The sequence below is a fragment of the Silurus aristotelis genome (genome assembly GCF_946808225.1).
Source record: "Silurus aristotelis genome assembly, chromosome: 4".
NCBI lineage: Eukaryota > Metazoa > Chordata > Actinopteri > Siluriformes > Siluridae > Silurus > Silurus aristotelis.
The window spans coordinates 20,174,353-20,200,852 of NC_139577.1; the positions used below are offsets into that span (position 1 = coordinate 20,174,353).

At 39.0% G+C, this 26,500-nt stretch overlaps 1 protein-coding gene and 1 long non-coding RNA gene across 7 annotated transcripts in view; one reads left to right on the plus strand and one right to left on the minus strand.

The window, feature by feature from the left end:
• The window catches only part of smap1 (small ArfGAP 1), a 115,553-nt gene that overhangs the window by 57,379 nt on the left and 31,674 nt on the right, over positions 1–26,500 (plus strand). The window lies entirely within an intron of this gene.
• Positions 5,040–9,696, minus strand: LOC310724957. The gene is made up of 2 exons (XR_014533211.1): positions 7,627–9,696; positions 5,040–6,977 (listed from the first exon to the last, which is right to left on the minus strand). It is a non-coding gene; the product is annotated as an uncharacterized lncRNA (long non-coding RNA).

Below are 26,500 nucleotides of genomic sequence, written 5' to 3' on the forward strand. Positions count from 1 at the left end.
TGGCATGAGTATTTTAGAAATATTGTTAAAGTGGTGCAGAAATCATAAATTCATTAGTTACCTCAATGAAAGAGGCTCCAGCATGCTGCTCAGTCTCATGTATGGTAAGTGCAATAATTAACACTACTAATCATTCTGTTGTACTGAATATCAGCGTAGCTGTGATTCAGCCAAAGCTAATTACACCCATGCTGGTATTAAGCACAACAGCAGGACTGTGAGTGTGACATTGCTTTTATACAACAGTTCTATAAATAAGAAAGCAGTAGCGAGAAACTCGCACAATACAGACAAAAGGAAATTGAAGCCGCAGCCGAATAGAGCATTTTGCGTTGCCGTGCAACTGGCAGAGTGACCTAAAGCCTGCAGTAAATGTAGTATGTTATAGCTTGTCATGTGATGAGTAGTGGGACAGGGCGAAATGTTATACTAAATATAAGCAGTCTTGGCAAATCTTTTGTTCAATCAAATTAGTGTGAAAAAGTATCTGTTGTATAGTTTTCCACTGAAAGACTAACACTGTTCAGTCAGTTATTACACATCTTCATGTTTTTAATGTGTTTCATTTGCAGTTTTGGCAATAATTTGACCTCGTTTTTGTCAGTTTTCATACTTTTTACTGTACCTGCCTGGTCCTCATTTTAAGAAAAATACATTGGAGTCCTTGCAGTCCTGTTAGTCAGAAAATGATATTTATATTCAACACCAGCAGTAATGTCAGCTATAGTTTTAATAATAGGTTCGAATGCATTGCTCTGTCTATAGTAACAACTCGTTTACAGGGACGTGTATGTAGAACAGTTTAGATTTTAGAGACAAAAAACAAACACAATTCATTTATCTGATGAAGTTTTCTGTAAGAAGAGAATTACAGAAGGGGTCTTGGGTGACATTGCTTTGTAAGAAAGATTTTTCAACACGAGAGTCTTGAGGATTAAGGAGTTTGTGATTGTTTTCTGCACTTTTTTTTCCATCTTCTAAACACTAAATGCAACAATAAACTGTTAAAAAGCACAGCATGTCATTCATAATTCGATTATAAAACGCCAGAGGTATAAAAAGAATACTATTGATAAATAAACGGCGTCACTCCACCTTGTAGCGGGTTATTTTCGTGGAAGAGCGTGTCCCGAGGTTTGCACATCAGAGTGAGAAAAACACATATTACACTTTCTTACTCTCTCTGTGTGCTGCATCTCAGCAAGGAGCCTCACCAATTTCTGAAGCTGAAGTGACACTACATGAGTTGCTTGCGTTGACTCGTGCATATGATGCAAATGCTGCGTATAAAAATCTACTGGGCATATTGCATGGAACCGGTTTGCTTTTTAAGGAGAAAAATGCTGTTATGAAACTGTAGTTAACAGTCATATTGGCAGCAGAATTGGATGGCTAGTTTTTACAGCCTTAACATTAAAACCATTTGCCCAAGATTGTGTAAGTTCCACCAAAAAAACAGTTTTGACCTGTCAAGGCATGGACTCAACAAGACCTCTGAAGGTCTGCTGTGGCATCTGAAACCAAGATGTTAGCAGCAGATCAATAAAGTCCTCTAAGCTGCGATGTGGGTTGAACTCGTTTGTCCTGGACATCTCACAGATGCTTTCATCTAAATTTGAAGTCAACACCCTGAGAGTTTTGTAATGAGAGTTTGAGAGTTTTCTCAAAGCATTCCTGAAACTACTGTTTACACCTGCAGTGAAGCAGGGCACATTATCCTGCTGAAATGGACCATTGAGTTTGGGGGAATACTGTCCTCAAGGGGTGTACTTGGTCAGCATCAGTGTTTAAATAGGTGGAATGTGTCAAAGTAGCATCCATATGAGTGCCAGGACTCAAGATTTCTCAGCAGAACATTGCCCAGAGCATCTCACTGGTTCACATATTCCCATAGTGCATCCTAGTTCCATCTTTTTCCCCAGGTGATGGACTCAAACCTGGCCATCCACACAATTTGAAAGAAATCATGATTGATTAGACCTGGCCTTCTTGTGCTAGTTCTGATGCTCAATGTAGAAGGGTAACGTGTGGCGAACTTCAACACGCAAAATTTGAGAACTGCTTAGTATATCCCACTCCTTGAGAGATGCCATGGTAACGAGATGATCAACGTTATTCACGTCACCTGTCAGTGGTTTTAATGTTGTGGCTGATTTCTGTAAGCGGGTTCTGTCAAAGCATAAGGAAAGGCTTGTCAGTGTTGCCTGCAGGCTCTCTTTCCCTTCCTGAACACGTGTGCAACTAAGAGCTGAGGCGAGGATTTCATGCGGTTGTCAGGGTGCAGCATGGTGGTTAGTGACAGGCAGAAGGTCAGGGTCCAGTGACCAGAGAATAAAACAAAAGTTTGGTGTTTTGCAACAATTGTGAAATGATTCTCAATTTGTGGGGTTGCTGCTGTTTTTATTTATTTAATTAAAATTTTTTTATCTTTTGTCTGTACGTGTGAGGGTGAAATAAGTCTATAATTTAGGGAACCACATTTTCACAGTGCTAAAACCTGCACTCCAGAGATTTCTGTCATGTTCTTTTTGCTGCCAGTGGACATGGACATCACAGCTAGTTACTTGGGGATGTTGTGTATATTGGTACTTATTGAGGTGCTGTGGAGCGTAGCAGGTTTTGCTTTATATAATAGATGAAGAGGAAGGAACATTTTTCACCTTTGTGTTTGTCCAATTAGTTTTGCTACCCAGACAAACCAGCTTGTCATGTTTTCACCATTTGCTGTGAAGCAGTTTTGTGTTCAGTGCATGATGAGTATTGTGGCTTGTAGCTTTAGATGGTGATTTGTGTTCTTAACTCTTTGTCTTTTGTATATGTGAGCTTTGATTTGCTCAAATCTGACTTTACATTTATACCTATATACCCATTTTATATATATATATATATATATATATATATATATATATATATATATATATATATATATATATATATATATATATATACATACATACATACATACATACAGTGGTACCTTGACCTACGAGTGAATTGATGTACGAGTTTTTCCAAGGTACGAGTCAAACAACCCCTAATAGACATTAAGAATTCAGGAATTCATCTTGTATTTAATCTCTACTCTACAGTGTTCTTGACTTGTCCCCCTTATTTCCATTTATAAACACTGTGCATCAGGCAATGCTCTAGCCATTGGAATTCGGAAAAATACTGATTAAAAAGAACTGACTCATCACAAGTCTCCCTGTTGAAAGATTCTGCAGTGAGGCACAATAGGTCAGACTTTTTCATCTGCATATACATCATGCTGTTTTTTTGTTGTTGTTGTTGTTGTCTAAAATATTTAGATTTCTGATGAAAATAAATGCATTAAGCCTCGTGTGATGAAAACAATATCTGTTAAAAGCAGGAAGTGCTTATGGCTATGACATAAAAAAACAAACAAAAAAACAACAATGCATCAAAGCAAAAATCAAAAGGAGTAAAAAAATTTTTATTTTTTTATTTTGGCATCCTGAATGAAAATCAAATTGTGAGGAGTTTTGCACCTTTATCTGGCAATGTGCTACATGGATTAAAAAAAAAGGGTGAGATTGGCGAATCTGGCACTCTTAAGGCATTTAATACATTACAGTATGATGCAACACAGCATTAAAGTGCTTCTGTTATAATGGATGTTTCAGTTTGCTTGCACTGGATGTATTCTTTTTTTCTCAGCTTTCCTTTTGCCTGTCAGTAGGATTTTAATCTCCTTAAATATTTCAGTAATGTGAAATGTTGGAATCAAGTAAGTGCAGAACCTTACAATGATTTTGCTAGCCTTTGCCGTCACCCCAGTGCGTAGGTGTGCTTCTTCACATGAGGGTTATAATCATTGCCTGCCCTATTTTAGTCTGCAGGCTGCACCAATGTAGTGTGTGTGTTGTACTGACCCCAGGTCAGTGTGTGAATTGATTAAAATGGCTCTCTGGCTGTGAGTGCGTGTTGGAAGCCATGCTGATTCAGTGACAGTGGTGAATAGAGTAACACAAAAGTGAGAGAGGATGGTAGTGAAAAGAAGGAAAAAACAAATCAGTGGGTTTTAGTGGAAAGTTAAAAGGCAACAATAGAGAATAGATAAGAGACTCTGGCTTGCAGCATGGTGTTAAATGGGCAACATGCCTTGTTGGAAGTTGTTTTCTCTCCCAGAGAAGATCAGGAAGACACAATGTGTGAAGGAGGTGTTTTATTTGCTTCAGATCCTGCCGTAGTTTGTAGAAGCCATGTTTGTGTGGATATTGTGTTGAATCCAGTCCCGGTTGGTATAGAACAGACTCAATGCAATTTGCCACAGAGCTCCATTTATCTGATCTGCGCTTCCAATCAATCTTACGCTGCAACCTGTCACTTTGATTCCCACGATTCTTGTCCTGTGTTCAGTTGTGTGACATGGGTTATCAGCCAAAATCACATTCATGTCACTGGATTGCATCGGAAAATATGATTTCAGTCCAATACTAGTTCCATGTTTCGTCCAAATCTGATACTCAGTATCAGGAGTGGTGCATCCCTGATTCTCAGTCCTCATCGGTCACACACACACACACACACACACACTCACACAAAAAAATACTTCAATCCCTGACACAATTCCATAGAAGAAATAGAATTTACACCATGAGCCCATACAATATAATGACTTGTTAATTTGATCTAAACCAAGAGTTTTCTAATTAAAGTCTGTTTCTGCACAGAGTTAAATGTAATTTATTTCCAAAGAACACCGTATTCAGATCCTCAGGCACTTAATAATTAGCAGGAAGTTGGATGTAGGCTTCTGTTTCCGCATGTCACTTAAACCCTGAGATGAGATAGAACACACCAGTTTCACTGACTAGATTTACTCATTTCAAACACTTTAATTCAGTTCTTTGACTGTGTGTGCAAATTTGATTAGAATACCTGGATTGGGCTGTCTGAGATAATTGTGCGATCTTGTGTTAATTGGACTGGGCAGCTATAAGAAGACTCGAAATCATAACTAGCTAAAGATGAATTGGCTAATCAGAGCAGCACGGAAACCTGAAAGACGCCTCATAATGTTCTTCTTTTTTACGTTCCCATAATTTCAAAATTTTTCTTTTTATTATTATTTTTTTATTATTTGCTGGTTTGCAATCTTAAGAAACTGACTATATGGTTTGGGTTGGGATATGGGTAGAGATCATGCTTAGGGTTAAAGGGATTAGGGTGGTAAAGGCATAGGGTTGGATTAGGGGTTAAAGATTAAGGTAAGAGGTAAGGAAATGGTTTAATGGGTTAGGGATTAGGGTAATCTGTAAAGTATTGTCTTAATAGTTAGGGATCAGGTTATGGTTAGTGTTAGGGGTTAGGATTAGGGCTAGGCATAGGTTTGACATTGAGGTTAGATTAGACAAATGTGTCCCTTAAAATGGTTAACAATCAAATCTCAAAAATGCAGTAATCTTTATATGAGGATCATGTTTTAGATATTTAAAGAGCAGGGAGAATTAGACTGACTCTAGCCTGTGCATTTTGGGTGCATCACTTGGATATGTTGGTTTGCAATAATGAATCAGGAATGTTCAGCATTTTGGATATCTTATACCAAAGATCAGCCTGTGTTATGCAGTCTAGATACAGGAGGATAAAATGATTCCTAAACATAAAGCATGTGGTTTATGTATTAGATCTTTCTTGTTTTCCACCCGTATTCTGCAATAGATTGATTGATGGAATAGATGCTGGATTAGAGAGGTTAGGTCAGTTGCACAAACTGGCAAAGGGGATGGTTGCACAAAAAGTAAAAAAATAATTGGACAAAAAGGTGTGTTCATTCTCCCCATGCCAGATTGTATGATGGTAAGTGGTAATGTGAAGCACCACTATTAACCAAAAAGAAAAGCTTAAGCTTCTGCCTTTTTTATCGAAATAATTAAGTACTAAACAATACAAATCAACGTTGTTTAAACAGGTCAGGTGCTTGTTTGGGTCCTTGTAAGGAAATGTACATAACTGGACATTAACTTATGGTATCTCTATTGTATTCTCCGCTTTTATGCCTGATTTATTAAGAAAAGAGCAAACTCATCTTCCTGACCAGTGCACAGTATAATAATGCAGGATGTAAATTCGGGTGTAAATACAGCTGGACTGAAACTGAAGTATAGGTCCATCCTAAGTCGACATGCTTGTGCATGTGCTCTGCTCTGCTGTTCCTTCAGTCTGTGAGCTATGCGGCTGGAGGAATGAGAGTGCAGTCATGGCAACATGTTTATCATCAGCCTCCTTCACTTTCTGCTCTTAGTATCCCACTGCTGCCTGCACTGCCTGAATGCCAAGGAGAAGTCATCTTTTTGGCATTCAGGTTGTGTGCGCGAGTGTGAACGCATGTCAATTGTTTTCATTTCTCTGCCTGTTGTGGGGGTGTGCGCGAGGAAAAAAGGGGAAAACCCAGTTTAACCTGCAGTTTTTGCATAATGCATAGCGCAGCCCTAAAGTCTGCTGCGAACAAACGTGACTTTGGAATGTGTAATTAGATAAGGAAACAGCGCGCTTGTGTTCGGTGTGACGTTCACACTCTCGAACTGGCTATTAGCGTGTGCACCGTTTTTTCCTGGTATACTGGTGAACGTATGAACAAAATCTAAGGATGAATTGTGTACTGTATATAAGCCTTTACTTTGATACCCAAGCTGGACACACTCGAGCATCCACACATGCCTGCATGACAGCACCTTAGCCAGGTCTGGCTTTTACTGAAATTACTTTCTGTGAATGACAGGCAGCATAAAGGCCCCCTGTGCCTAAACACCCTTCTTTTCTCATTCCATCCCTCCCTCTGTCCAGCCTTTTTTTAATATATATAAACTGATTCTACTCTCTTGAATGCTCTCATCAGTCAGCAACATAATAGTCGAGGCACTGAGGTGTGGTCAAAGAGTTGTAGAGCAAAGAATTTTGCACATTCAGCTTTGGAACAGGATTGATTTTACATGCTGAACTTGATGCCTTTGCTTTTCGAGTTGCTAAATGAATGGTTCATTAAAGCATATATTGTATCTCACTTTAATTATCGTATTTTCCGGACTATAAGCCGCTACTTTTTTCCCACGCTTTGAACCCATGAACCAATGAAATTGCCGAACCGGTTTAGGTGCACCAATGAAACTCTTTATATTAAATCAGACGCGCTCCCACTGAATCGGGCCGCACCACATCATAAATATGGATGAGGTTCCTCTGACGTTTGACCTGCCGCTCACTCGGACTGTCTACAGGAAATGTGAATCATCACGCTGAAAACAACCGGGCATGAAAAAACGCACTTCACCTGTGTTCTGAGCTGCACGGCATCGGGAGAAAAGCTTCACCGATGGTGATTTTTAAACGCACAACGATGCCAAAAGAAAAACTCGCAAAATAAATAGTTGTGAAGGCAGGAGGAAGACAGTGAACAATGACTTTCTTGGTAGGCTACTGTTTAGATACAAGCCGTGTAACAGACGCTGTCTTTCGTTAAAGCCTGTGTAAAGTTCATTAGTTTCAATGTGGACACCTGCGGCTTATAGACAGGTGCGGCTTATTTATGTGTAAAATAAAAATCTTTGTAAAATTCAGTGGGTGCGGCTTATATTTGGGTGCGCTTAATAGTCCGGAAATTACGGTAATTTAGTTTTTTTTTCTTTTTCATTAAAACAGTTTTGTTTTTGGTTTCATATAACTATAAGGTTTGTGTGTGTGCGTTCGCACCCAAATCTGACCAGACTGTCCGATGTGAGACACCAACGTGAGACACTTATTATGCTTTAAGTAGAAATTCCTTCCGGTGCATAGGTTTGTCCGAACACTCGGTTCTCATAAACGCTTTTGTTTCTTTCTGCTTTTTTCTTTCAAAAACACAGTAGACATTATGTGAGTTCAGTGTGGAACAGCTTTTTCTTTTTAGTCCTCGAGTTGCTTTCGTTTTTTTGACAGTTTTGTTTGTTTTATCCTCCAGGTTGGATGTCTCTTTAAGAAAAAAATAACAATAAACCCAGTTCTGGTTCAAATCCTTGGTTTACAGTACAGTTAATGTACAGCCTGGGAATAATAGATGCACAAAGGTGTCTCGTATCTCTTTCCGTGCACTCAAGCAGTCTTTTTATAGCCTGCTGTGTTTTTAAAAAAAAACGTGGTTACATTGTATTTTATAAAATGGAATGTTTTTAAATTTATAGATTTTTCATTCATACATGTCCCACGTGTTGTCTAATGTACGCATATTGCAACATGGAATGCGTCAGTCCCTGAGGCAAAAATTTCTTTTTTACAATATGCCTTTTTAAATTAAGATTATTTTGAATAAATTCAGCAAAGTAAATCATAAAAATATCCCTCTAGTAACCCTCAAATGGCATAGTGGTTCATATTTGTAAGTGACAAGCATTGTCATAATCTTTATAAGAGTTTCTGTAAGCATAATAAGCATTATGTTATACAGGGAATTGGAAGCTCAAGGCGCCGGACTTTTTATCAGAAGGTCGTTAGTTCAGATCCCAGCATCTCTAAGCTGCCACTGCTTTGCCCCTGGGCAATGTCCTTAGCCATCAATTGCTCAGTTGTATAAATGAGATAATTGTATGTCGCTATGGATACAGGTGTCTTCCAAAATGCCATCCATGTAAATTTTGTTTGATGTAGTTTGACACACACATAATCAACTTCACATCAGAACCCCCATATGGTATCAGGTGCTACTTTCTTTTTGTTACGGGGTTTTTATTAATTTTTTTGGTCAATTCGCTATGGAATAACAATTTCAGACCCTTCCTCCCTCCTTCTCTTCCTCACTCATCATTTCCTGTTTTCCTTTTGAAGAAGAAGCTTATGTTTCTCTATATACCATTTCTCGAGCCATGAATAAATTATCAAAGCACCGCATGCGATATTCACCACCCTGGAAACGGTGTCATCCTCGCTTTTGTTTGTGTGCGACTACTTTATTATTTTTTTTATTTTGTGTAGTTTAGAGAAGTCTGCGTGTGTGTGTGTTTGTGAATTGCTCTTCTTTGATGCTATGTCTTCTGTAAGGTTGTGTTTGTGTGAGTATGTGCATGTGTACGAGTGCTGTCCTTGCTTAGATCTTCATATCCCTGCAGTGCCAGTGACAGCCGCCTGGCAAGAGACTTTGTTCAGAGGACAGTTTCTGGACACTTTTTTTTTTTTGCCTTTGCTCATGCACACCACGCACATGGTGGTATGAATTTATGGTGGCAGGGTCCAGATGGTTTGTGTTGCTGCTTTAGAGTCTCTAGAGGTGCAGTCTGATGGGAGAGAAGAGCACTACAACAATCCTGTCGCATGCCTCTCTGTGACACTGCAAAGTCCTGTCATATAAGTCTACAGAGCAGTACATAAATCCAGTCACATGCTATTATACTGGGTCATGCAGTTCAGTGAAATTTAGCACAAGAAAAGGGTGTAATATTTAGAACCAAAGTTAATTGAATTAATTATCCGAAGAGTGGACTTGCTCGTGGCTGTGCTCTAATTAACCACGAGGCAAATTGCCAACAAGATGTATTGTTCAGTTCCAAACTAGCCCCTGAGATATATTAGTATCCATATTTGTGCTCGCAAATAACGGAATAAAGCACAGTGGACCGTTCACTTTCATTCATTCATTGGAGGTCTGATGTGATTTGACCAAACATGGCTGTTGCCACCCTAAAGCAGATTATTTTTCTATAGATACGTTTACCGTAATTTCCGGACTATAAAGCGCACCCATATATAAGCCGCTGAATTTTACAAATATTTTTATTTTTAACATAAATAAGCCGCACCTGTCTATAAGCTGCAGGTGTCTACACTAATGTACTTTACACAGGCTTTAATGAAAGACACGTTACACACGGTGTAACAGGTGAAATATGTTGCGCTTCCTTTAGGAGCATAGCGGTATTTTGGGAATAGCATGCCAGAAGCGAGCTCTCCCTTCACCCTGACTCAACGCGTTACAACGGCTTGTATCTAAACAGTAGCCTACCAAGAAAGTCATTGTTCACTGTCTTCCTCCTTCCTTTCACAACTATTTCTCTCTGGAGTTTATCTTTTGGCATCGTCGTGCGTTTAAAAATCACCCGATGGAAGTTATTTCTCCCGAAACCGTGCAGCACAGAACACAGGTAAGGTGCGTTTTTTTTCGTTTCCGTTTGGAAATTTCATTGGTCTAATGTTATGGGGTTCAGTTTTTTGGCTTAAAGTTTGTGAAACCGGGAAAAACCCAGAAAAAAATCATAAATTAGCAGCTTCGTTGTTTAAGCCGCGGGGATCAAAACGTGGGAAAAAAGTAGCGGCTTATAGTCCGAAAAATTCGGTAATCATTTTTTAATCAATGACCCATTGTACCTTTTAACCATTTATAGTTAGATGTAATGCTGTGGAACATTCACAATGTGAATTATCACTTATGCCATATCAGAACATATAATGCTGGTAGATACTATGGGTAGATACTGGGATGAGTGGATAAATAGATACTGTGGGTAAGGATGGATGGATTCAATGGATGGATGGATAATTATATAGATAGATAGTGTCGATGAATGAATGGATGAGTTGATTAATAGATACTACAGGTGAATACTGTGATTAGGGGGCTAGATACTGTCGATGGATAGATACAGTGGGTGGATGGGATAGATACTGTAGGAGGATGGCCAGATGGATAGCTTGATAGTTTGATACAGAATATGGATGGTGAGTGGATAAATGGATACTATAAATAAAAGGATGACTAAGTGGATGAATAGATACCGTAGATGCATGGATTAAAAGATGGATGGATGGCTGGATACATACTATAGATTGATAAATGCATGATTCCATTGCAGCATGGCTTCACATACAAACAGCTAGACCTTGCACCAGGATGTAATAAATTCATTATTATTGTTATTATGTCTTAAAAGAATTTACTCGAATTTACATTTCCTGAAGAAAATAAAGTGCTTCTATTATTATAATACAACTTTTTTTTTTTTTTATTAGTCTTTGTTTGCTTGAAGCCTCTAAAACACATCTTTGTAAACAAGTTAATTTGAACTATTATCTTTTAGAAAAATGCATTAAGATTTGCATTTATCACGAGTGTCTTGCACATAAGAATGTCATGCCGTGATCAAATCCGCAGTCCCACTTTATACAGCAGATGTGCCTGAAGCCTCCATGTTTCAGGGTTCTGACCTGAATTCTATTCTATTCAAATGTGAGCTTTAAAGCTTGGCCAAAGAAAAAAAAAAGATAGATAGAAAGTAGGTCTTTTTCCCCAACAAATTGCACAAGTGGTGGCTTTCACATGATAAGGTCCTGAGGCCCGGTTCTTTCATGGAGAACATCAGAGGATTTTACAGGTGGTGTTGCAGATGTGTGCAGAGCCCACAGCTGTATATATACTGTATATACTTTATATCAGGTGTGAGCAGGAGCATGGCGTGTGTGTGTGTGTGTGTGTGTGTGTGTGTGTGTGGTGCTGCTGCCAGGTGATGGTTTCCCTTTGAAGTCTTGATGAGGTGAAATGCATAATTAATGCTGATGAGATATTTCAGGATCGAGCCCTGGCAATAATCAGTCTCTCACACAGACGTACTCAGCAGGCTCATTTCCCTACTGCTCTGCTTGAACACATCCCACTCAGTATTGGAAAAAACACAGTTCATATATTTGATAGAGGAATAACAATGATTTTTATCAATAAAAAAAACACATTTCATATGCAGTTCCAAAGATTTTTCACAAAAATGTAAGTATCAACTTAACTACTGTATATATGTACTTTTCAATCGTAAAATTTCCTGCATAATTTCTCATCCTAAGAGAATAATCCTGCTCAAACAGATATGTACACACTCCCTGGCCACTTTAATAGGAACACCTGCACACCTGCTCGATCATGCAGTTATCGACTTAATACATTTTTATGCTTAAGAGCTTACAAAGCATATGTAAGTCTTTATAAAAGTTATGTGAAGGCATAGATTACTTCAAAATCATTGATACACATATAGTATGTGTTTACAGGTGATTGTGTTCATGCAGCCATATTTGTACTGTAATAAAACCATCTCTCATCTATTTTTGAATGTATGCCCTCTGCAGAGCTTTGTGCATTTGTTTTTGTAAAATGCCAAGTGGCCCTCGGTGAAATTGAGTTTAACACCTCTGCTCAAGAGTTTACATAAAATCTTGTAAAAAGGACAAAAAAAAAACCCAAACAAACAAAAAAAATGAAAAACATTTATTGAAGTAAAAGACTCAAACCAGCCAGTTGGGCACCAAGAACAAAGTTAAAGAGCCTAATCAAAAGGTTTTTTTTTTTCCATCATTTTAATAAAATAATTTTATGCATTGTCCAGCTGCTACCCGTTTGGACAATTGCATGAACGAACAGGTGTACAGCTTTTTAAAAACATGTTCTGTTTTGAAAGATATTCACAATCTTGAAATGCCCTGCCAGGAGAGTGTATATAGACTGTATATAGCTTCATTAGATGTTACTGGAAGAGACTGTGCTGTTATTCTCTCCAGGGGAGACCTCACTAAATATAAACTGCAGAGGTGCTGATAAGTTTGAAATTAGTGCTTTGAGGGAGGGAAAAAATCCGAGTGTTTTATATTGAGGGTGAAAACAGTGTTAAAACTATTCATTTTCATCCTTTTCATGGAGGATGAATAATTCTGTAGTTCTGCATCAGGTCAGTACACAAGGACCTTTCTTCAGTCTTCCTCCTTTAGATAATGATATTGGCCCCTTCCCACCCTCTTTTGCAAATTTATGACAACTTTGTCCTCCAGCCGTAGGACATGGCGTAATAAGGAATTCGGCTAAGCGATAATGAGCACTTGTGCTTCTAATCATTCCCAACAGTGACCTTGGATCTCAGTCTACTCTCTATTAAGATACACGGGTTGAATCAGAAACGATGGCGAGATGTTGGCTGGGGCATGTGGGTAAGAGCAATGTTAAGGAAAAAAAAAGAGTTAAATAAAAAGAAATGTTGGCTGAGGAATGGAGGGAGGCCGATAAGAAGCCTAGGAGGTAGGCACAGGTAACCAAGCAAATTATAGCGAAATGGCTGGTGAGGGAGGGGAAAGGTGATGGAAAAGAAGTAAGGTTATGGGAGAAGAGGATTGGGAGAAAATGGGCACAGAGGAAAATGTGATAAGGTAGAGTAGAGTGAGTGCACTGGAGGATGGAAGCTAGTAAAGAAAGAGATGAAAAACAAGGATGAGGGGCAGTGAGATAGAGGTGTGTGTGTGTGTGTGGGTGGCATTGACTGATGCTAAAAAGTGATGCTGCAGCTTTCACTGTGTTGCTCATGCAGGGAATGGGATTTCAAGGTCCAGTGTCCACTTCCTCAAGGCCGCCAGCCACTGTGACACCCGCCACCCCCACCACACACACACACACACACACACACACACACACACACACACACACACACAGAGCCTAGATTAAAAATAACACTTCTTTGCAGCTTCATTGTGCCGGAGCCACAAATCTACAGAAGCCTGTAGAACCTGATACCACAGTCAGTGAGTTCATCTGCTTCCTCTGTGACATTTGCTTGAAATGAGATTTGTATGAACTGCATTTGATGGTTCAGGCCACTCCCGAGCTGGCGAGGCTACTGCTCGGAATCCTTTAAGGCTGCTGCTGCTGCTGCTGCTTCTTTTTTTTCCCTCCAACCTGCTCTCATCTGCTTTTAATGTCCTGTCCTCAAAAACAAGCTCTGGTACGACCTTATTCTCTGATGCTGACCCAGAACATTTCACCTTCTCCGTTTTGTTTAGGTTACAGTTCACTGTACCTTTAGTCGTGCATTCTCCTGCATTGCACAAGAATTACAGTTAGCGAACCGGGGTAAAAGTGAGTGCACTACGTGAGGACAATAATGCCATCTCAAGTAAAAGGGTAATTATCTCAGGGAAATTATTGGCTCATAGATATGCATATTATTTACTAAATTACAATGTAACATATGAGTATTACATTATAGTTTGTATTTTAGTGATTATAATAATTTAGGGCCGCTTTTAATTCCATATAATAATCCATAATCTGTAATTATCTTGTGAAATCCATTATGAATTGTCACATTACTGGATAATGGAGACCTTCCTGTTGGTTTAATGAGTTTATCTGCAAATCATGACTGCGGTTGCAAGATTAGAAATGTGGTTTGTTTATATTGGTAGAGGTGATAAAAGATTGTTAATTAAACCATGTTATTCCAAGATTCTTTTCCTTTCCTTTTTTTTCTCGGAAAAAGCGACCCCACAAGCTTTCTTTGCAAATTTACATTCTGCATGTACATTGACATGATGCAAGGTTGTGGTGGTTTTTTTTTTAGTTTTTTTTTTTAAGACATGCTCGTGAATCGCCTGTGTTACCCAATCGATAGTTGTTCATGTTTATTTCAGCAGTAGCTCACTGCTCTTGCCAGCCAGACACCAGATTTGGTTTCCTTATGGACAAATAGCTGCGTAGAGATTTTTTCCATTTGTGGAGGCTCGGGGTCTCATGGGTCTCGCCGACACAAATATTTGGATGTCGGTCATATGAGTCTCTACATATTTGCTGAGATAATTTGCTAAAAAATTTTAAGGCAACACACTTATTTATGACGGCCTTTCTTTACTCAAATATTAAAAATAAATATACTCCACCGAAAAATTATTTTGAATCACTAAACACTTGTTTTACAGATGCGCCAAGTCTCAAATCAAGCACCAAAATCCGTCAATTAAAACCGTCCATGTGGAAACATAGCAAAATGTCTGTTTGGTGTCCTAAAGATTTATGTAATTTAAAACCACCATACTTACTTTCAAGCATTTACAAGAATATTTTGTCTTCATGCATTTCATGCTTCATCCTCGGTTGAGTTTGTTTTTTTTACTAATAATAAACATGCATTTGCATAAAGCATCAATATTTGCCCATGTTGATTCGAGAATTGAAACCTTGAACAGTATTAATTTAATGTGCGATTAATCAAGAGTTAACTTATGACAACCGTCCGATTATTCACGATTAAACGTTTAAACGTTGATAGCCCTAATAATACTCTACCTTAAACTGGTTAAAATAAAGTAAATCAAATATAAATAAAGGGGACAAAAAGCATTTATGGAGTTTATTAGTATTTGGTCATTTATTTGGTTTTTCATTTAGCACATCATGTTTGTGACATTGACAAGCAAGTTGCTGACGGCTATTATTTACTCTCTGTACATTTGCCTGCAAGGTGACTGCATGTAGAAAACAGGAGAGCTGTACAACAGCCTAGTTTGATTTTATTCTGCTTTATGGGCTTTTATCTATATTCCTGATTCTGAAAAATATGATCTGTATCATTTTAAGCAACATATTTTGCCTCTTAAAACCATACGGTGCCTGGGTTGATGTGTGTGGTATAGCAGATGGTGGGATTCAGAAGGAATAGCTTGTGGTGTCATTTGAGAAGTATAGATGTGTGTGTTTGGCTGTGTACCACATTTATATATATATATACACACACAAGAGGCGGTATTAAAAGGCTTCAAGACTAGCTCAGTTTACAAGAAAGTACTTTATTTATCTATGTTTTCACACTATCAACTATACAGCGCTTCCAGCTTTCCTGCCACTTCTGGAATTTGTCCTGAAAATCTTCTTTTCAAAGTGTGTCAAGCACCTTCTGCTATTCATGCTGGATTTCTGCAATGGTGTCGCAACAGCAACCTTCGAGCTTTAATCTTCATCTTTGGGAAGAGGGCCAAGTTCGCATGAACAAAACCCAGCGAGTAGGGTAGGGGCGGAAGTGAGATCGTGTTGTTTCTGGTGAGACACTCACGTGTGAGGAGAGCTCGGTTACAGGGTGCGCATGTAGTCAGAATAGCAGACGTGTGCATGTGGTCAGAATAGCAGACGTGGTATCTCACGTGGTCAGAATAGCACCAGTTGCACAGCTCCTGATGTACACAGGACGGTGTCTTTTAGCAAACTGACTTTTGAAGGTCGGTGCTCCCTGTGACTGTGTGTGCAGCCTTGCGCTGCCATCTGTTGACGTGTTACAAAACTAGTTTCTAAACCTTGTGATACCACCTTGTGTGTATATTTATGTATGTATGTATGTATGTATGTATATATATATATATATATATATATATATATATATATATATATATATATATATTTATATTTATATATATATATTTATATTTATATATATATATATATATATATATATATATACAGTGAGGAAAATAAGTATTTGAACACTCTGCTATTTTGCAAGTTCTCCCACTTAGAAATCATGGAGGGGTCTGAAATTGTCATCGTAGGTGCATTTCCACTGTGAGAGACATAATCTAAAAAAAAAAATCCAGAAATAACAATATATGATTTTTTTTTTAACTATTTATTTGTATGATACAGCTGCAAATAAGTATTTGAACACCCGTCTATTAGCTAGAATTCTGACCCTCAAAGACCTGTTAGTCTGCCTTTAAAATGTCCACCTCCACTACATTTATTATCCTAAATTAGATGCACTTGTTTGAGGTCGTTAGCTGCATAAAGACACCTGTCCACCCCATACAATCAGTAAGAATCCAACTACTAACATGGCCAAGACCAAAGAGCTGTCCAAAGACACTAGAGACAAAATTGTACACCTCCACAAGGCTGGAAAGGGCTACGGGGAAATTGCCAAGCAGCTTGGTGAAAAAAGGTCCACTGTTTGAGCAATCATTAGAAAATGGAAGAAGCTAAACATGACTGTCAATCTCCCTCGGACTGGGGCTCCATGCAAGATCTCACCTCGTGGGGTCTCAATGATCCTAAGGAAGGTGAGAAATCAGCCCAGAACTACATGGGAGGAGCTGGTCAATGACCTGAAAAGAGCTGGGATCACCGTTTCCAAGGTTACTGTTGGTAATACACCAAGACGTCATGGTTTGAAATCATGCATGGCACGGAAGGTTCCCCTGCTTAAACCAGCACATGTCCAGGCACTTCTTAAGTTTGCCAATGACCATTTGGATGATCCAGAGAAGTCATGGGAGAAAGTCATGTGGTCAGATGAGACCAAAATAGAACTTTTGGGTCATAATTTCACTAAACGTGTTTGGAGGAAGAAGAATGATGAGTACCATCCCAAGAACACCATCCCTACTGTGAAGCATTGGGGTGGTAGCATCATGCTTTGGGGGTGTTTTTCTGCACATGGGACAGGGCGACTGCACTGTATTAAGGAGAGGATGACCGGGGCCATGTATTGCGAGATTTTGGGGAACAACCTTCTTCCCTCAGTTAGAGAATTGAAGATGGGTCGAGGCTGGGTCTTCCAACATGACAATGACCCTAAGCACACAGCCAGGATAACCAAGGAGTGGCTCTGTAAGAAGCATATCAAGGTTCTGGCGTGGCCTAGCCAGTCTCCAGACCTAAACTCAATAGAGAATCTTTGGAGGGAGCTCAAACTCCGTGTTTCCCAGCGACAGGCCAGAAACCTGACTGATCTAGAGAAGATCTGTGTGGAGGAGTGGGCCAAAATCCCTCCTGCAGTGTGTGCAAACCTGGTGAAAAACTACAGGAAACGTTTGACCTCTGTAATTGCAAACAAAAGCTACTGTACCAAATATTAACATTGACTTTCTCAGTTGTTCAAATACTTATTTGCAGCTGTGTCATACAAATAAATAGTTAAAAAATCATACATTGTGATTTCTGGATTTTTTTTTTTTTTTTTTTAGATTATGTCTCTCACAGTGGACATGCACCTACGATGACAATTTCAGACCCCTCCATGATTTCTAAGTGGGAGAACTTGCAAAATAGCAGGGTGTTCAAATACTTATTTTCCTCACTGTATATAATAGTTTTGGGGGGTTTTGTGCATGAGGGTAATAGTGCAGAAATGAAATCTGCTTGTCACCTAATGTTGGAATAAAAGTATTTGCAAAATAGTAGTTTGCAAAATAACTATTCTTTGCCTTGTATAGTAGCTATTCTTCTCCCAGGTATAGTGCACAGTAGAGTGAGCACAGCAGCTTCTTCCAGCAACAGTGAGGCTCGAATTCAATTGAAGTCACAATAAACCCCTGATGGAAAGATGTAAAATAACTGACTGGGTATGAAATGATGTGTAAGATTTAGACTGTGAATAGAGAAAACGAGATACGGTTATGAGGTAAGGGCTAAAGAGAGATACGGCGTGTCTTCCCGGGAGAAGTGAGATGGCATGATGATGATGAGAAGAGAAACGCAGAAGAAAGGATAAAACGCACCATGTGGGAGTCCCACGGCTACTTCGCGGGAGGAGTAGGCGTCCTTTCAGCAGTGGCGCAGTGAGTTATTGAACACCCTCATCTTTCAAAAGGACGCCGGCAGAGGTCTTCTCTAGAACGGAGACGAGTAGAAGACCTAAACAGTTTTCTTAACCTTGTAAACACACAGATTAAAAGCTTAAAAATCAGCTTTGATAATGTGCTTGTTCAATTACCATAGCAGGTACACTGCATAGTCCTTGCAGTGTGTTTAATGTCTTTGAACAGAGGGTTCGAGGTTTGTGCTTGAAAATAATATATATCGAGTCGGACAGAGAACGATGCGGCGAAAAAGCGATGTCCCCTGCTCCTGTGCATATGAAGGGGGTGTTTCCGAAAAGCCTGAGTTGTCAGTTATTCTTCCTGTAGCAGTGGTGTTAATGAATGAGACAGGAATACAGTAGGTGACGTATGGACAGGTCACAAATTAATGAAAGAAATGTGATAAACCATTTATATGTAGATGTTTCCAGACAGGTATAGAGTCCAGTGGACGTTTCATAGCTGCAAGTCTGAATACAGTTTAGCGTAAGAGGTAAGGATTTTATATTTGGAAGTATGCTAGTACAAATTAGCTATCCAAAAAATACACCAAAAGTCTTCGACTTGTCCCCCCCAAAAAAAAGAAAGGTAAGTCAGTTGATATGTTTATTGGAAATGATTGACACTTGGGTTTCAAAGTTGCTTTCATTCACCGACATCGATTCTCGCAAACACTCAATGTATAAATATAATGATATAATAGTAATGATGAGCAGAAAGTGATTAGATAAAACCCTTTCCTCTGCTGTCTTTCTCTGTTCAAAAACTTGGAGTGAATGACATCAGTATTGGGCTCGACATGCAGTCTGTAAAAGGGTTTTATACCACATGTCCCATTGTAAGTAGGAGAGAGAAGATTCGATAAGAAGTTATTCTGAATTTATCATACAGCATTCCTGTTCTGATTGGAGTAGAATATTGCAGGATGAGAGTATCTTTATCCACATTGTACGATGGCTCACTGTTTTGTTTTGGGTTTTTTTGTATAAAAATTTATACAAAAGTCACCACCTCCACAGTCACCAGATCTCAACTCAACAGCTTTGGAGGAATGACATGTCCGACTACGCCACCAGCATTGTGAAAACATGGGGGATTTCTTTTGGAAGAATGGCATGTAGTAGGGTAACAGTAGAATCTCTGTGCATTGCAGCTGTTCTGGTGACTCTTAGTGGCCCAATAGTTAATCACTGTGGTGTGTTTATTTGTATTTTAGTTTAATATGTCAACCATCTGCGAGTATATGTCATATATACCTTTGCTCTGGTTATGCAGCATGGAACATGCGAGCAGCTCGGATATTTAATGACACGATTGATCACTGATGGCCTTTTTTGTTTCGTTTTTGGACCTCCTACACACAAGCAGCAAAATGTAACTGGCTCACTCCTGCGTGTGCACGCATGCATATGGGTGTGTGAATGTGGTGTCACCTAATCTTCATCTTAACTAGACCCCATGTTAACCACCTCTCTCTTTCACACACACACACACACACACACACACACACACACACACAAACTTACTTCTCTTTACACAGTATGGTTTTGCTTAGCTTTACGCATAGGCACACACACTTGATCGATAGTGTTTCCACCGGGAGCCTGATCAATACTTGCTGGATTTAGAGCAGCAGAAACGGAGAGATTTACTCGAAGCTATTTCCCGAGCTCACATCTCTTATTGTTTTCAAAATGTGTGCGATCCATCTCTCCTCCAAGCAACATTTAATCTGCGGTGTGTTTATGTGAAGGGTGCTGATATTTGCAGAGAACTTTTCTTAACCTACGCTTTTAAAGATATCTTCTAAGCCTCCCACTTTAGCACTGATTGTCCACTTAAACAGGGGGACACAAGCGTGAAGTGTACACTTTGTCCTGTTTGACCTTGCCTTTTTTTTTTTCTTTTTTTTTCCCTTTCTTTTTTTTTTTTTTCTTTCTTTTTTTTTTTTTCCTTTTTTTTTATTTTCTTTTTTTTTTTTTTAGAATCGCAGCAGCAAATCCTCCTGCTTTCCTTAAAGCGTGTTATCAGGTGAGGAGCAAAGGGTGTGCATTTCGATTACAGCAACTCTGCTTACGAATTTTAATGAGATCAGGCCTTCGGACAAGTGAACAAGAGCTGAAGTTCTTCCAGTTTAGCGGAGATAAGGGTTTATGCAAAGTCTTAATTAAAAGCTTATCAGATGGCAGCTCCAGCTGCGACGCTGGCCTTTGTACGTTTAGGATGTGTCCAAATAAGACAAAGATCATTCTGGCTAGTGTGATCTCAGAGGCCACACAAAATAACAAAAAAAACATCAAATGTGACTTTAATGTTGTGCTTTGAAATATTAGTAGCAATAAATTATTCTGTATGCAACTTTGAACAAGTACACGTGTCCATGATGACTTGCTGCCTGGCTGCGAGATGTATAGTTTGTGTGCAAGTATAGCAAAAAAGACACACACACACACACACACACAAAAAAAAAATAAACAGCCCGAGCTAGAAGAATGGCGCCTCCACCTCAACTCACTTATCATCCACCTGCCTAAGTTCTGTTCCTCTCTACTTTCCCATTATACCATTCTTCGAAGAAAGCAATCTTTTTAAACAGTATCACGGTTTCCAAATTTATTTTGCATTGATCTTTGCTGTGCGCATGCATTTCTTTCACACTTTCCTTTTATCCCTTTTTTTTTTTTGCCCGTTTTTAAGACTGGAGATGATGAAATCTGCTCTCCAGCATCCCCGTGGGTTTAATGGGACTGCAGCGTCTTAGTTTTTCAGCCCCTTCTGGATATTATAGTCTATTGAACTCGCACCAGACCTGAGATTATCATGGATTCAAATTGCAATTCAGATATGTACAGTTAATATCTACAAATTCTCTTTATATTTATAAAAAAAAAATAATAATTTATTGCAGATGCATATTTTCTTCAGCCTTAGGAGACAATACCCTTCCAGAGTCTAAAAGATGTTTTGGAAATGTCTTAACAATAAGGATTAATCTCGCTGTAATCGTGTTGCCCTACCGAGTCACAGTAGCAGGCCATGGATAGCTGAGTAGTGCATGTGACCTTTGCAAAAGCAAATTAGATATGAGCTGAGGAGCTCATATAGCTGCAAGGTTAAGAGCTTTGTCAACCTCAAGTGCCACCTGCATGCTCATAGTGGAAAAGGGGGATGTTTCTAATTCACGGCATTTCACGTATCTGCTCGGCCGTGATCAAAAGTCGATGACCAGTCATTACGGTATGATGCCAGACACTAGATTGGACAGTGATGTTTGATTAGTTTTCTTGCTGACATGCCTGTCTGTTCAGATTCCACACTCAGATTGTGGCTTTCAGGGTGTCATGCAATCGACACCGGTAATGAAATTGATAATGCAAACGAATGGCCAAATGTAAGGAAGATGAAGAGCTTAGTAAATGGTAACACTTTGGAATGAAATCAAGGTGGGAGAGGAGAAATAGGGAGGGGAGAGTGGAAGAAATGGACAGATGCAGAGACCAACCTTGCGGCTTGATTGAACTCTAAAGCGTCTGTGGTGATGAAATTGCCGAGATGCATATCACGTGTACCCAAACAATTCATTTGTGATTTCTCTCCCCTTGTCCCCAAACTGTTGTTATGCATTTCGAAAGATGAAGGTCACAGTCAGACTTCCTTGCCCTGAATTTTCCTCCCCCCCCCCTGTTCTTCTCTCTGCTGTTTTTTTTTTTTTTTTTTCCCTGACTGTCAAAAGAATTAGATTCAGCTGCTATGAAAAACATTGTGCTCTGGCAGCCAAGAGCTTTCCATAAAAGCCTTCTGACATTACTAAGTGGTAATAACAACTCTGCATGAGAACTGTTTTGCTCAACGCATAGTCCAGGTAGGTACACCGATGGAAAAGCCAATTCTACACAGTAGAGTTTAAAATGAAATATAATTTACAAAACACTCCAGGTGTTTCAAAACAAAATTTATAGACACCTTCCAGGATCTTTGGATTAATGTTTACTGGCACAAATGTGTCACTGATCACTGATCAAATGTCAAAATGGGTGGGGAAAAAAATAAATTTAGATCTGAATTTGTCACTAAATTCAGATATAAATCCTCCCAACCCCCCCCCCCCCTTCCCCCCACTAAAATGTCTAGCGTTTATAAAGATTGGTGCAAACAACAGTGAGTGGAATTATTGATTATTGATTGAATTGCATTAGAGCGTGCACCATGCCAAACCATTAGCATGATGAGATACAACAGATGAAGACCTCATTGAGTTCTATTCAAGTTGCCCAAGAAACGTAATCTTAAACATAATGCTACAATGGACGCAGGTTTACTGAGACTCCAGAGAAAAACATTGCCTACTTTTCATCATATCAAACCTACACGTTTTTGTTTTCATGTCTCTGCAAACTGTAGCCATCGATACAACTGCGATATGAAAACATCAGAATGGTGTGTGCTGAGATTTGTTACCTGTTGATGTGTGTAAGTTCTGGGTGTTGGGGCTACAAATGGCAAAAGGATCCATGTTTAGTCCCTGCTGTACTGCTGCAGTATGAATCAGATGATGTGTTGTTCATAAGTCTGTTTCTTATAAATGTAGGGATCCATCAGTTAGAATAAATAATTAATCTAATATGTTGTCAAATTTTTCTACATGCTCTTATCAGGTGTGACTGGCACAGAGCATCAGACTCTATATATACAGTATATATATATATATATATATATATATATATATATGCAGAATGCACTGGTCAGAGACTGTAGTAGGTGCAGTTAAGGGCTCATTAAAGGAGATGCAGACTGAAGGAAGCAGTGCTATTAGTGCCTGAGAGGATGAGGGGCTGCACATTATATGGTCTGGCTTGTGTTTTGATCACTCAGAAGCTGGACGAGGGAATGTAATGAATGATAAGTGCATTAAATAATAACTGCGCCCAGTTTTTTCCTCTTTTTTTTTTAAGCATTTCCGGTGCCTAGAGAAAAGTACAGTTGCCAGAGATCATTAAAACTTGGCTGTGTTATTTGTAGCCTGGGAAGTGGCGGCAAAGGGTTTAATTGAGCATGTATTTGCTACGATGATGTAATTAACAGTTTTTGCTACAACATGTGTAATGCAGGTTGAACATATTCTCTGTCCAGGATGTTTAGTAAAAAGAAGTATCTTGTTTTTCTTCTCACTGCGCCTCCAGAGACATGACAAGATCTCTGAAGGTGTGCTGTGGTATCTGATGCCAAGATATAAGCAGCAGATCCCTTGTAAGTCCTGTACGTTGTGGGGTGGATTGGACTTGTTTGTCCAGTATATCCCACAGATGTTTAGATCAGATTGCAATCTGCGGATTTTGGAGGCCAAGTCAACACTTTATAAGAAGTCAGAAGTTCTTAATAAGAAGGCACTGCTATTAGAGTATACTGTTAGCATGAAGAAGTGTATTTGGTATGCACGAATGTTTAGTTAGCTAGTAGAGATATTGTTATCGATTATTTTAGTAATCGAGTATTCTACAAACTATTCCAATGAATATTCGAGTAATCGTATAAGAAGTGTTTTTTATTTATTAAAGAGCAATACGAAATTTACAAGAGAAAATTGGGCAGGTCTCTTAAAATGAATGTTTAAGAAAAATTTCATTTTTCTTGCTGAAATTGCCTACAAGAATGTGTGAAACCAGACCCCATTTAGTGCATTTAATTGACGTATTCCATCAAAATGTAAATGCAAATATATGCTTAAAAAAAACGCTTGAAAAATATGCTTGAAATAAAACGATTACTTAAGGTAAACTCACTGTATTGTGTTTTTGTTTAGTTTTGGCTCGAAAGGATCTCAAACCTTGTCTCTTACTTTGGCCTGAATCTTATGGAAGCCCGTTTCAGCCACATAAAAAACAAAACAAAGCAAAAAAACAAACAAACAAACTAATAAATAAAAAAAGGTTTCCCGAATTCCGACTTCAAAATAATTTGCCTCGATGAGTTTTTGTAACCGAAATACTCAAGTTGATTGAGGAATCATTACAGCCTTGTAGGTAGCACATATCGAAGTCACTTAGTTGCTAATGTTATTACACCTGCAATTCCTTACCTTTCTTTTCTTCCAGAAATTTCACATATCCCAAATAAAAATTATAAATAAAAAATAAAAAAAAAAGGCATGTAGGTTTTTTGTGCTTTAAGTGTTTCATGTTTATTTTATGCATCAGTTGGTTTTTTATTTGTGCTGTTTGCTTTCCTTATTCCTGGGTCACAACCGGAATAACAATAGGGTCTATTCATTTCTGGTGATCGCACAAGGTGTCCTGATTTTAGGCTTGCATTAATCGATTATTGCTCCCAGACCCAGATCTTTTGTTGCAAAGTAAAAACAACAAAATCCAATCTTAACCCCTCCCATCTACTCAGTCCAGGTGTTGAAGCCTGTATTAAATAATCAATACTGCTTGTAAATACTAAAAACATGTACTCGGTATTCTGTAGTGTCCAGGGAATTCCAGTTATCTTCTCAATCCTGGCATAATACTATAGTTTTGAGAACTGCACGCGTTTCTGAACTGATATATATATTTTTTTCTTCATGTATCTCAACCACAAGCAAAGCTATTGTTAAAATTCTGGTTATCTCTGTAAGTGCAAAGGGAGATGTTTTGCATTTCAGGATTGCGAGTATTTAAAGATTCCGGTCCCACAGTGGTGCAGGTGCATGGAGGACAGTTTGACAGCTGGTATCTGATTACAAACTAAACTGATTAGGCTTATTTCCATTTTGCCATGGCATGTGGATTTCCAACAACAAAACCAGACATTCACTGAGTGAGAAAATGCAATTTAGCCAGTAAGGATTTAGACATCTTTAGGCAGACTTTGTTTACAATTGTTTGTGTTAATCTGGCTGTTGATCCAGTGTGGTTTTTGCCCGAACATACCCTAGACGAGATTAAAAAGTAGAGTGTTACAGTATATTTACGGTTTCTTAAAGTAAAGGAGATCAGCCACTGGCTCATATGAGTGCTTTTCCCAGACCACCACACATTTTTGAAAGACTGGCAGGCAGTGATGACTAAACTGAGCTGCTGTCCACCATGTGTTTTCGCTACAAGGTCATGATTGCTTATGAGAAATCCTGGGTTGCCAGATTGAGAGTCTGCTGTGTGTGAATCTAAACAGTCTTGTATTATGATGATCAATTCAACGTTTGTAATTTCAACAGCGGTTAAGAGTGTATGGAGGGATTAAGCATTTAGGGGTGTACGCACATATTGTAATACATATTAGTGGAAAGATCCTTTTTACAATTCTCTTATTGGAGTGCAATATGTCTCGATTGGATTATTCAGACATCGTGACTCAACACAAGGGCTGTTAGAGTTCAGACTACTTTTCATCACACAGTAGGACTGTGTTTGCTTTGTTTGTAAGATATGGAGGAACTGAAATGGGTGTCGAGTGCTCTAGTGAGGCCGGCCTCATTCTGCTCTGATGTGATACAAGTGGCCCTCATTGTAGTGACTGAGCACCAGTGAGAGTCTCTCTCTCTTTCTTTCTCTCTCTCCGTCTCTCTCAGTGATCGTGTTTGCATAGCGAGGCCGTGGCAGGTCTGAGTGAATCTGACCCAAATGGAATTACTGTGCCATCAAAGGAAAGTGTTCATAAATTAGGAATGACCTTGATATGAGAGGCTCATGAGACACAGCGCAGAGTTCAACTCATTTCACACCCGTTCACTCACCAGTCTTCGAAAAACGACATGGCGCGAGAGCTGAAGAGGCTGAAATGAGATGGCGCGGGAAGCGCAGAGGAACATGGATCGATAGATTCGACGAACAGAGGAGTTTGAGACGCACTAGTAATTTATGGGGTCTCTCAAGTTCGTGTGTCTTTTTGGAAGGTGTTTCGCGAGTTTCCGTCCCGGTGTGGCTATTTCCCTTTATCTGAACCGCAAAATTATGCTCCAGATGAATTCTCTGTCTAAAAGCATTAGTGGTTTTATCAGTGTGTGCGCAAAATGTCTGTCTTGTCACCAAAAAATAGAAAAGTCGTCGAGCTCCTGGATTCATGCATAATTCAGGCAAAGCTAACCACTTCACCGCTACACGTTTCAATCATGGTGCTGACTGAGGGCTATTCCCCTGCTTATAAAGGCCAGTTGTAC